This window comes from Centruroides sculpturatus, unplaced genomic scaffold (assembly GCF_000671375.1).
Source record: "Centruroides sculpturatus isolate CEXI.00-Female unplaced genomic scaffold, Cexi_2.0 scaffold164, whole genome shotgun sequence".
NCBI classification, from domain to species: Eukaryota; Metazoa; Arthropoda; class Arachnida; order Scorpiones; family Buthidae; genus Centruroides; species Centruroides sculpturatus.
The window spans coordinates 597,719-611,307 of NW_019384679.1; positions in this window are offsets into that span (position 1 = coordinate 597,719).

Sequence of the window (13,589 nt, forward strand, 5' to 3'; positions counted from 1 at the left end):
GCTATTCGGCCGAATACCGAATATTTAATCACTATTCGGCCGAATACCGAATACCTAAAAACAGGAGTAAGAAATAATAAAAACACAGTAAATTAATCATTTTGGTAACTTTTATTAATGCTGAACATACATTTCAATTTCGAGAAAGCGCAATTTTTTGCTTATTTATGTAAAAGATCAAAGGAAAAGTAATATAACTAAGTTATTTTTTTAAGAGATCAAAAAAGGTAACAAATCAAATGAAAACTACCTACTTATTATGTAGTTTAGTCATCTATATACTCGTATATAAAAGAACAAGTCCTGATAGGATAATTAACGCAGAGCCAAAACTACTGGTACTAGAAACTTCAAAATTTGAGGGTGTGTTCCTTTTGTAAAGTTTAGGCGTGCTAAGAAAAGATTTTACGAAATTCAATACTAAACTTTCATCCCAATAAATATTTTCGGCCAATTTACAGGCCTGTAAACTGATCGGAAATAAAGACGGCAAGACTCAAAATACATGCATACACTGTAATTTACTATGTCGAGAACACTTATTTTATCTGCAAAGTAGATAACAAATAATCTTGCCAAGACAGAATATTAATTAATTTTTCTATGTAATATTTTTAATAATTATTAATTTGCTGTTATAAAGGATTTATCAAGCTCCAATTATTTAATTAACTTGAAAGTTGATTAATAGATTTCTTTATTAAGCTAATACATAATGTACAGTACATTAATAATAATAGTAGATAAATAATAGGGGTTTGTAGATTTTCTTTTTGAAACCGTGTCCTGTTTTATATTTGTGGCGTAATAAACACTAGTATTGTGTTTTTATTCTAAAGACACATGGCAGATTTTCCATCATATTCCTTTATTAGTTGAAACGGTACATTGTTGTTTACTCGTTTCGGGCTTTGCCCCTCTTCAGTCAACTAAAATACAATATATATATTAAGTTATAACAGTAGAGAGTTTACATAAAATAATGAGTACATAAACGATATATAGACGTACCTTTTGGTTACACTTTGTATAATTTAAAAACGTAAAATCTGCTTTAATCTTTGTATAACTAGTATATATTATAAATAAATTAAAAGGTTAAAAGTTCTAAAATCTTCTCTTATAAGCATATTTCGATACTACAAACTGTAAAAAATTTTTAACTGTTTCCTCCCCCTCTTTACCTTCCACCCCCTTTTTTATTTTTTCTTATGCGCTGGTGTCTTAAGTTACAGTAATGCAACACTTGGCCAATCTGCCTAGGGAGAATGCCTTTCAGGAGGTATTTTAAAGGGTAACTGGCCCCTATTCAGTCATTATAGACGTGGAGAAAATCCAGAAAACTCCGGGCCAGCCCATCCTGGCAAGGTGCAAACCCATGACTGAACTCCCACAGCCGATTGCAGAGACAACGTTTAGAGGCTGACCGCGGTTTATAAATTGGGTAAATCGCTTTTCAGAAAACTTTCATTGCAGAGACGGCGTTTCTCGCTTGCCACAATGTAGACAGCGATTAGAAACAAGTTTTTTTACCTATTTTCTAGACTCACTAGACAGCAGGTTTAGAGGGCCTTTCAATTCGAGTGGTAGCTTTGTTCGTGGAAAAGTTTAGATAAAAACAGATATCATTGCTTTGATAAATGTTGTAAACGGTACGAATCGATAAAATTATTCATTAATTAATTGCTTGTAGCAAAAATAACAAAATTAAATACTGTACTTTAAATTTGTTTTAAATGTTCCAATTTCGATATTCAAATGGGTGAAGACTTAAAACTTCAATTAATTTAAATCAGATGCATTTATTTACAATTCGAGTATCGTGTCGGTTATTNGTTTGGACCACGTGGCATGAAAAATTTTGTCAAGGTCCTGATGAGAATCTGCAGACAACTGAAAGTGTGAGAAAAGACCACTGAGTCAAGACCGTGCAACTATCTATGTTGTGATTGGATAATTTAAATTAGCAAGCAGTGATACTAGTGAGACTTTATTAAACTCATTTTTTCGTTAAGGCGTGAAATATTATTTTGTACCGTAAATGGTACTTGAAATATTATAATGTAATGAAAATGTACTAAAAATCTAAATATACTTTCAATTTACTGGAAAGGGCAAAATGTACCAGAAAAGTACAAATGTACTAGGAACGGCAACACTGGCTGTCACCTGTAACTTCACCCGCGCGGATTTTGCAAGCAAACCCCATTTATATTCAGTATTTCAACAATCATAGTAATTGTTATATAACACCTACGGCTGAGAATGATGATAATTGCTGCGAATTAGTGATGCAACGAATATTCGGTTACTATTCGGTATTCGGCCTATTTTCGCTATTCGGCCGAATACCGAATACCTAAAAACAGGAGTAAGAAATAATAAAAACACAGTAAATTAATCATTTTGGTAACTTTTATTAATGCTGAACATACATTTCAATTTCGAGAAAGCGCAATTTTTTGCTTATTTATGTAAAAGATCAAAGGAAAAGTAATATAACTAAGTTATTTTTTTAAGAGATCAAAAAAGGTAACAAATCAAATGAAAACTACCTACTTATTATGTAGTTTAGTCATCTATATACTCGTATATAAAAGAACAAGTCCTGATAGGATAATTAACGCAGAGCCAAAACTACTGGTACTAGAAACTTCAAAATTTGAGGGTGTGTTCCTTTTGTAAAGTTTAGGCATGCTAAGAAAAGATTTTACGAAATTCAACCCTAAAGGGGTNAAATTTCCTGCCAATAGATGCCGCTACGTTAAAACGGGAACGATATAAATCAATTGATTTACCGAAACCCAATAGCTATTTTTGAATGAGATGTTCGACATTATGTAAGTAAGATGTATGTGAACGTAACTGCCGAAATAAATGATACTTTGAAATAAAAATAAAAAAATGTGAGCAACTGACGGCGCGAAACAGTACTGAAGCTGGGCAGCCAACAGCTCAGACCGCTCGGCCATCAGCGCCCACAGTAACATATTTCGTGTTTAGCCTATTTATACAGCTACTTAATCTAAAGTACACTTAGTTCCATCCATTGACAGGAAATTTAACAAAACGTTCTTAAGTGATTATCTACAGTATATAAAAGTGGAAAACTGTTTCTGTCATGGTATGCCAAAAGCGGAATTAAAATAGCCCCTAGCTACTATTTAAATTTAAATTAACAATATATATTATTTTATATTTTTACAGTATATTATTAATTTTTTTAAGTTAATTTTGAAGGATGTTATGAATACAAAATTTTAAGTTTGTTTAAGAATCTTTTTTTTTTTAATTATGTGAATTTTAAGCACTAGTCTAAATAAATTATATATTTTGTTGTAATTAATTATAATTTTCATCTCATCTGGCCTCTCACAGTTTTATTTAAAAGAGATCGGGCAGCCATGACCTAAATCGATAAACTATAATCTATAATACATTGAATGAAAATTTGTGAAAACAAAATAATGCGTAACACATTATTCAATGAGATATGTTTACACAATCGCCAGAGAATTATTGGTATAATCCTTAACCTTGTATTATTTAACTTTAATGTTAAATTACACAAACCATTCATATTAAAATGTACTACAAAAATACATAATTTTATCCTTAAAACTATTGTAGGCATTATATGTATAATAATTGGCATAAAATTGATATTCATATACATGATTATATTTACTATGGTATAAAAAGTGATTTACCATATGTATCTTCTGTATTTGTAATTTTTAATCTGAAATAGTCCTGGCTGTCTTTAGTCCACATTATCTTAGATAACCAGGGTTCTACTGTATTATTTAATTGTTTTAATATGGTTTTAATAATATGGTTTTAAAAATAAACAAGTAAAACGGCAAAACCGTATTTGGGACAAGACTATGTCTGGGAGACTCACTACTAAGCGAAATCACTTTGAAGCTCAATGCGAATCTCGTTCTCATTCTCCAATTCTCTTTGGTATCGCTGCTTTTGGATGCGATCGTTCAAACTTCGCTGGCCACGACCACGAGGTCGTCCACAATGCATTTTCGATGAAATTAACCTATCCAATTTCGAAATTTCTCTCCGTTGCGTGTCGGCCCGGATTGAATTTTTGTCGATGGGTAACGAAAATTTCTCGTTTTTGAAAAAAAATAATCGTAACTATTAAATCGTCCGAAATTATTTTTTTTATTTTGCACAAACAATATACAGTTTAACCCGATTATAACGTCATCGAATGTAACCACAACCTAATATAACGTCAAATTTTTATCGTTTTACTATAGTAGATAATGTTAAAAAAAAACCCACTTGTAACGACATAAAACCGTCTTAACGTCTTGTTTGAAGCACTCCCAAATTTACAAAATTAGATTACAAATTTTATTTAACATAGAAGAAACTACGCGTTCAGTCCTAAGGTCAGAGTTCACTTCTTAGAATGGCTGCGGGTGGTACTCTCCCTCACCCGACTTCGGTGGGGTGAGGTGCCTGTTTTGCCTGTTTGTAGAAGAGGGTCGCCATTTTGTATTTTATTTTGACTCGGATTTCGGTCCGCTGACTACTTACAAGTCTGGATTTTTTATGCACAAATGATTTGGGCACCTAATACTCTGTGTCGAATATCAACTCTCTACCCGTACTCCTTCATACCTCTATGCTGGTAACATAAAACGGCAGTACGATTTTATAAACAAGACATAGTCTTGTCAACAAGTAATTTCGAGTAAATGTAGTTTAAATAACAATTAAATATTGGTTATTGGTTATAAGAAGTTGGGCATCAGCTACAGACGCTATATTGATCCATAGAAAGTGAAAATTCAGTGGATGGTATTAGTAATTGGCTAGTACGCACAGGAATAATGCCTTCTAAATGCAATGCAATGACTTTCTCTACTCGATTCAAAAACTTGAAAACGTAATAATTATCGTTATTAATTTCTGTTGTTTGCTTTATTCTTTGAGCACCTATTCGAAGGGTAAGCTTCCAGACGAGTAGTGCGTTCCTACCCACTATCACGCTTTCGCATTTGTCTGTGTTAATGGGTTGCTTAATACTCTACTGGTGAATGTTATTGAGATTGTTGGTGCATATATCCTGTAAGCGTTTACTGTTTCTGTGTGAAGCTAGGATAATTGTGTCGTCCGCATAGCCCTGTATGTAGGTAGTGAGGAGGCAGGGTGTCGTTTAAGTGCAGGAGTGACCAGAACAGGACCTATATTTCTGAGGACAGCCCCGAGTGATGAATATGATTGGATATAAGAATAAATATAATTTATATAAAAAGAATATAAATTTAATATATAACGTCACTTAATAACGTTTTGTTAAATTTATAAAATAATTTCATTAAATTACAAACATTATAAATCCGATATTTAAACAATATATAAATTTTTATTTTGATTTTAGAATTAATGCAGGTACATGGTGACTTTACTTCATAATTACAGATGCCAGACGCAAAGAGCTAACATCTCCATATTATCCTATTAGAAGAAGAAGAGGAGCCGTTTTTGTCTTTTGTCGGCATCTTCTGTCTTCACCCAAGTGGGCCTTAAATAAGCGGTACACAGAAAATTCTCTCTGCCTCTCGTACAATCCTGAAGTATACTTACATAATCACAATTTCTTCGGTAAATCTGAAAGAAACGAAGGAAAAACGTGAAATTCTCCAACAAATTTACGCTTAAACCACTTACCATAGAAAAAGCCAACAACAAATTCTAACAATTCGTTACGTATTGTTAGAATATATTGTTAAGAACACGTGACGTATTACGATCAATCATATTTTTGCGTCACGTGTTAAGTAATAACGTTAATCGGTTTGAAATATTTCAGATAAGAGTATTTTATAAAAATGTTTATTATAAACAGGATTATTTAAACTTTTTAAAGTTAAAATAATGCTTTTTCTAATGAATAAAATTATAAAAATGTCGAACCATTCATTGATTCTAAACTAATGTTATCTGTATTTTTGAAAATCTCAAGAGGAATTTGTAATGATTGTGGCCCTTTGCACGCCAGGTGTTACCAGAATATCTTAATACACAAATTTCAGAAATTTTCGACAAAAGGCACAGGAGTTAAGCTTAAAAGCGAGTGAAGAAAATCGTGTCCCCCATACACAATAACATCCATACATACAAAAAGAAAGAATGCCGGTTGTGGTTAATAAAAGAATTAAGCTATTTCATATAGATCAATGTAAATCTAATTAATTGGTTCTAGACACTATTATTTCTAAGAAACAATGAATAATTTTTTTAAATAATAAAAAAAAGAACAAAAATTTCGAGTAAGAGATTGAAAATTCAGCAGGAAAATCTTCAGATTAAAAGAATTTAAGAACGAAAGTCTACATATTCTGCAGAATAACTTTTATAATATACTGTATAATTTGAAATATTTTGATAAAAGTAATGAACAATAGTCATCTTTTAAAGCTACAATATAAACATTGAATATTAGAAAAAAGACAAATTTGCCGTCCAAGAAACGAACAGTAGCAAATTTTGTTTGTAATAAATTAATTCTGACTGTGGTGTATTTACACCGTTTGCGTTCTGTCACGTGATTCAGTGGCGTCACAACCGACAGTAAATTAAAATTATGCTTGTCGAGCTTTTTGACGTCACGTAGTAGCACCACCTCGTGGTAAAAAAAAACAAAACTACGGCTACGGAATCGTTCTGTAATTAGCCGCCAGTTTAAGGACGTGCCAGGAATTAAACGAATTTCAATATCAGATAGGTTAATATATTTTTTAATGCATAATCGGTTATCCGAAAAGCGGTTTCCACCGAACAACCACAGTTCCCAATCGATTCGGATAATTGATGCTCTACTGTTTCAGTGTATCTGATTTTAGATGAATATTCCATGATTGGGTTAACATCAATATCAAAAATTCACAACAGATGCTGTGAAGGAAAGGGGGGACAGCCATGAGCTATTTAGAGGCATGTTTGTTTGCTTCGGCGATAACCGGCAGTCGCCTTTTGTGAATGATATACCGCTATTTGCAAAAACTCTAAAGAATTTTCTTCTCGAGAACAAACTGCTTTTTTTAATAGCACATTACTAAAAAATGTTTCAATTAAGTAAGTACATCTATAAGAGAAGAAAAAAGTAAAGATTGCCTTTCGCCTGTTCAATAGGCTCAGCACATAACATGTTAGCAACATTAACTAAAACCATAAACCCTGCTAAAACTTTGAAATCCTTTTACATTTGTAGTATTTTGCACAAGCACTTAATTAAAATATTACAAATTATGATCAGTATTGTTAGAATACACAATTAAGAAAATTGTAAACTGTTATTACAATTTTCACCTGTGTCCGAGCCAGACTCGGGCGAATATCAAATAATAATTAATTCACTTTTTATGCACAGATTTTACTCAGGTAAAATTTATTTGTCCTTTAACGATCGTTGTCTATGACCACAACAAATTTCGTAATTCTATACGAATTATAAGTTTTTGATTGGAGCCGTTTTTCCGGTCCCCTTTTATATAAATAGTACAAATGACCAAAAATTTTTAGTTGTATTTGAGTATTTGTAATAACTAGTACAAACCTTGCTAGAACCCCGACTTTCCCTAAGACCTTTATGTAAATATCCCGCAAAAGTTGACCAACGGCTGTTCTCAAGATCAAACAATTTTAAACACCGTAGACTGCAGCTGTCTCGTTGCAGTTTGTGTAAGACGAAAGAAAAATATAAATAAAGTATCCCTGAAGCTATATGTAATAACTAGATGCATTTATTTTAAATCATTTTTTTATTTTTTTAATAGCTTTACTATAAAAACACGTTTTGGGGAGATTTTTTCGCGGCAAAATTATAATTTTTTCTAATATCAGATTTGGTTTAACTTTCACAAAAATATTTATTATCAAAAAATAAAAAAATATATGCTTTTCTGAGCGAAATTTGAAAAAAACAAGCGTTAAGGAGTTTTAAATGTATTAAATGTTATCCTATTTACAAGGAATAAAAGTAAATTTTAACTTAAAANCTTCGTGTGTTTTCCATGAGCAGTTCTGTTCGAACAGTTGGAGTAGAAAAAATTGTAGGCTACTGCTAGTAAAACAATGACAAATATGTAATCACTTTCGGTAATCCGGACACTTTTGGTAATCCGACACCCCTTTGGTCTCATACCTGTCGGATTATCAAGGGACAGCTGTATTCAAAGATCTCCTTCTCCTCCTTCTCGCTTCTTCATATTGCGGGAAAAGTACTTTAAAAACATAACAATTATACGAGATATGTTGTTATCGTATGGACTGCCGACATTAACAGTCAACGACATGTGGGAGCGGTTCAGTCAGAGATCGATGCCTCCTTTACAAACAACGCAACCTGTTTATCACACAATTAACTTATAATAAAAGTATTGTTGTCACAAAGAGTTACAGTCCTTGTATATTTTGGCGCACAGTCTTCGAAAGAAGAAGAGGAAATCCGGCGACGAAGGTGGTTTTCCATCGCTGACCGGGTGTTGCATTCTAACAAAACTTCTCGAACAGGAAACGTTCTCTCAATGAAGGTCGGATTCATTCGGTCAACTTTCGGAAGATACATCTGCAAAGGACAAAGATGAACCTAGCGGAAAACACCTTAGCGAGAGACATAGCCTCGCGGGACGCCACGGCAAAGAGCCGAGTTTCCTTGTTGCCTCACTTATCACATGACCACTTGTAACACTACAAAATAAGGATAACTTTCTATTTTAATTTATAAAAAAATATTTTCCGAGCGTGTATTAACATTTTAGTTATTTTTTAAATAAAAATTGGTTACTTCTATATACAGTATTATTACTATTTTAATTTTGAAGGACACTAGGGAGGACCATAAATGTTTCAGTAACTTATATTTCTGCCTCTCCCTAATGTCCCTCTTACACGTTAAAGATAAATATTGGAAAAATATTTAACCATTATATTTTTATATTGAACGGAATTTACCTTACAGTAAAATANAACACTACAAAATAAGGATAACTTTCTATTTTAATTTATAAAAAAAAATATTTTCCGAGCGTGTATTAACATTTTAGTTATTTTTTAAATAAAAATTGGTTACTTCTATATACGGTATTATTACTATTTTAATTTTGAAGGACACTAGGCAGGACCATAAATGTTTCAGTTAACTTATATTTCTGCTTCTCCCTAATGTCCCTCTTACACGTTAAAGATAAATATTGGAAAAATATTTAACCATTATATTTTTATATTGACGGAATTTAACTTACAGTGAAATATCTTCCAACGGAGCGATTTGGTCTAGGCCACACACTTATAGGAGTATCAGAACATTTATTACAAATTATTCGTTCAATTGTATTTCTTGTGTATTGAAAAATTTATATTTTTGTTAAATTTTAATATTTACAAAATACAGTAACGCGCCATAGATTGTGCGGAGAAGCTTGTAGGCAAATCATCGGGGGCAAGTGTATAGGTTCTGGTTATACTGGTACGATGTAGCGTTCTGTGTCTGTAATACTGTCAAACGGAAATTAATTACACAAAATTCATATGCGTAGTCGACTTACAACTATTGAAGCCCAGTTTCATAGCTCTTTATGTTATGAGAATTGAACTCTTTTTGATACTTGTTACATAGACGATAGAAAGAACACGCGTTTTTATTGTTACTTTTAATCAAATAACATTAAATACAATAATAATAATAACCGGCAGTGTTTCCTGTACTGAATATTTCTTCCCCATTTACAAACAAATTCGATAGCAATCGGTGAAACAGGAGATAAATTACAGCGAGTTGAAACTTGATATGTTTATTTTTTGCGTTTTTCGTATGAAATTACATTAAATTCGATGCAAATAAAGCATTTGTGCCAATATAAAAATATTTTACACTGTTCGAAAGTAGAGAAAATTGCGAAAACAAAGATGTAATTATAATTTTTGAAGCGAAGCCAATAATTTTACAATTTTAGAAAAAAAAATGGCTTCTGTGAAACGCCGCGTGAAAAAAGTACGGTGGCTAAGTTACGCGCTTTATTAAGGGATAAGAAAAATAAAAATTATTTATCTCTCTATTATTTTACTCATATTTTATTCAAATCTATTACTCAATGAGAATAAATATTTCCGACAACATAATTTTGATATTCAATTAGCAAGGTTATTAGACAAAAATGCGTACACGTGCCAATACCAAAGACCTAATAATACTTGTTTGTAATCTAATAACGAAAATATAGGTGTAACAGTTGTATATTTAAAAATCGTCTGATATAAGCAGAACAATACGAGGACAAACAATTAACGAAATGTAGTGTTGTTATTTAAACGTAAACGATGTACAGAAAAGTTCGAGATACAAAACATCTAAAGTAGCAACACACGTTTCAATGGCCATGGCCTAAGGTTAAAAAGCGGTAGTCTGACAGTTTTAAAGCAACAGACTAGCATGTTTGTCGTTTCGAAAACTATTTAAGCAACTGCAAGTTAGATTTAAATGAAATTTTTATAAATAATATCTAAGGAGGCCTGACATCGAGGTCATTGATTTCGATCAAAATCGATTAAGTTATCTTGGATCCCCCAGCGACTGACACGTGCCAAGTATAAAATGCAACACCAAAAACGAAAAGTCGAAAATCGGACAATCACTTAAAACCAATTTTTCCTCTAAGCTGTGCGGCTGCGCAACCGCACACAGCTCAAATTGTTGCCGCGCACGAGAATTTATGGGCCGCGCAGGCGATCATGCATACCGATTTGAATTGTTGTTTACTTATTACTCACTCTGTCATGATGCAACATGATTATTGCTACTTATATTTCAATAAAATACATTAAATTATTGACAAGAGATAATATTTTGTATAAAAGTATGTTTTAAAAAGAATTTTAATCTCTACTTTATAATTAATCATTTTAATTTTTATAGAAAAAAATAAGATTTTATATATATATATGTATGATCAGAAAACTTTTTTGCTCAGAATCTGCTCAGCAAAATTTTTTTGTTCATAACAGTATGTGTTCCGCTCATCGACAAAAAAATTAGAGGGAACATTGCTACAGACGTGTAAAAGACTTCTGTATTTCTGAAGGTAAGAGATGAGTCCGAATAATATTTGNTTCATTATAGGTATTTTTACATTCGTTATATTTGAAAATCATTTTTAAATATTAATGTACATGTGAGGTTCATGCTTAATTGTTACTTTTAAAAGACGACAAAATATAAACAATATTATCGTTATTCCAAAGCAATATTTTAATTAAAAAAAACCATTTTAATTTATATTTCAGAACTAAATAGAGAAAAACATACGAAATTTTTCAAGGTTACTTGTATATAAAAAACATAGCTGCCATTAAATTTCGGTTCACAAAAGTGCATTGAACCAAGATATAAGGTGGTCACGTGATATATCTCGTTAGGCGTCAAATTTTATAAAGATTTCGCTTGTGGATATGATTTACACTGTGCTATAACACTGACAAATACCTTCGAAAATAAGTCTTTTGCTGCTTTATATTAATTAGAAATATATAATATTTGTGTAACAAAATGTAATAACAGATGGCGCCACATACAATTTCAGTTATTTCTCTTCATTAGTAATACAAATGTTCTCTCATAAAAGCCAAAAAAGTTTACACAATTTACACCAGTTCATTCAGCATGACTATCGAACATTCGACACAAAGTGCAGGTTTAGTCATATTCGTACTGAATTTAATATATATTTGAAATTGTGTGACAAGTAATGCTTATTGTTATCATCAGTTATTGCTTTTCGAGTTGTAATTTCATTAATTTTATAATTTACTTAATTAGTAAATTGCTTTTTTTCACATAGATTATACTTGAGTGAGAAGTTCGATCTGTTTCACTACTGATATTACAGTATTTTGAAAAATGCACAATGAAACGACTAATCGTTACTACAGCTAAATTGACTTGTACTTGATTGAATTTTTAAAAAGTTTAATATCAATTATAAAATGATAAAACTACATTTAAAAAAAAAATCACGATAGTATATCGAAGAAAGAGAGAATACGAAGATTATCAAAATCAGTCAATCAGAAAATAATTAATCTTTCATACATACAAATAAGAATGTTTGTTTGTTCGTTATACACGCCTAGGCCGTTTGACCAATTGCAACGAACCTTCGCAGTTAGGTTTATATATACTTAACTTAGATAATGCCCTAATCACATCTTAAAATATCTATTTGGTTTCTGTAAACCAATATATTTTTATTCGCATTCGATTTGCTGATTTACACGTAGCGCTATCTATTGACAAAAATCTAACTAAATATAATTCTTATAAAAACATGTATAATTATAAAATATGTATACAATCAAGTGCGCATAAGTCGACATTTCGAGGGAAGTGGAAATGTGTCGAGTTATCCGATATGACGACTAAAACGAAGTTGAAAAAAAACCACAAATCTACAATTAAGAGAATATGATAGTGCTTTATACATTACATGCAATGTATCTCTCTGACCCTTCGTCACTGGCACTAAGTTTGTTTCAACTATAAGATTTCAATCGCTTTTTGTTTCAGTATCCTGAACACGGTCCTGAAACATGAAGATTCGATTAACGAATTTGCATTAGCCAAAGTACCAGAGCATCTTTGACATCTTTGTACGGCAACTTTCTCTCTGGCGTTTTCGAAACAGCCGCGATGTAAACCAAAGAAAAAGTTTCTTAATTTTCTTATTTCTCTTCAGGATTTCCACTAATGTTCTTGGAAGGTTATCTTGGTCTGGTGTGTTTCAGTTATGGCAACGCAACACTTGGGTGATATGCCTTGGAAGATGCCTTCCAGGGGATTTTGTGAAAGAAAACTGGCCACTATTTAGGCGTTACAGACGTAGAGAAAAACCGGAAAACTACACGTGGGCAGTCTGTCCGAGAATTGATCTCGATCAGAAATATCAGCAACATCTCCATTTTTTATATTTTTATCATAAAATATTTTATATATAACAACATAAAGATAAAAATATGTTATTAATCGAAAACTCTTTCAGTGCTTGGTAATTTAGAGGAGTTTTGTTTATATATTTAATACTAGTATTTCAAACAGTAAATAAAACGTGACACGTTCCGTTAATTACTTTTATTAAGCGAAAAATCTATTGTCCCACTTTTTGTTGCCGAAAAAGCCATGTTCCATTGGACCGCCCATTGTTCTAAGTCAGTGGTTCCCAACCTTTTTTCATTAGCGTACCACGTGACATGCCATATCTCTAGATTGTACCCCGTGACACGTCATATCTCTAGATTGTACCCCTCATTTAAGAAATTTAGTGAGTAACCGTATTGTTAATTTTACATATTGTAACTTTAAATTAAAGAAAAAAACCTAAAAGAAAAAATGTATAATAAAGTTGTGATTGTTGCAAGAAACATTTTTTATCTAATAATTTTTTAATACTATTAGTTTGTGATACATAATATATTATTTTTTCTTCCATAATAACTAACTTTTTTCTGTACCCCTAAACAACCTATCGCGTACCCCTAGGGGTACGCGTACCACAGGTTGGGAATCGCTG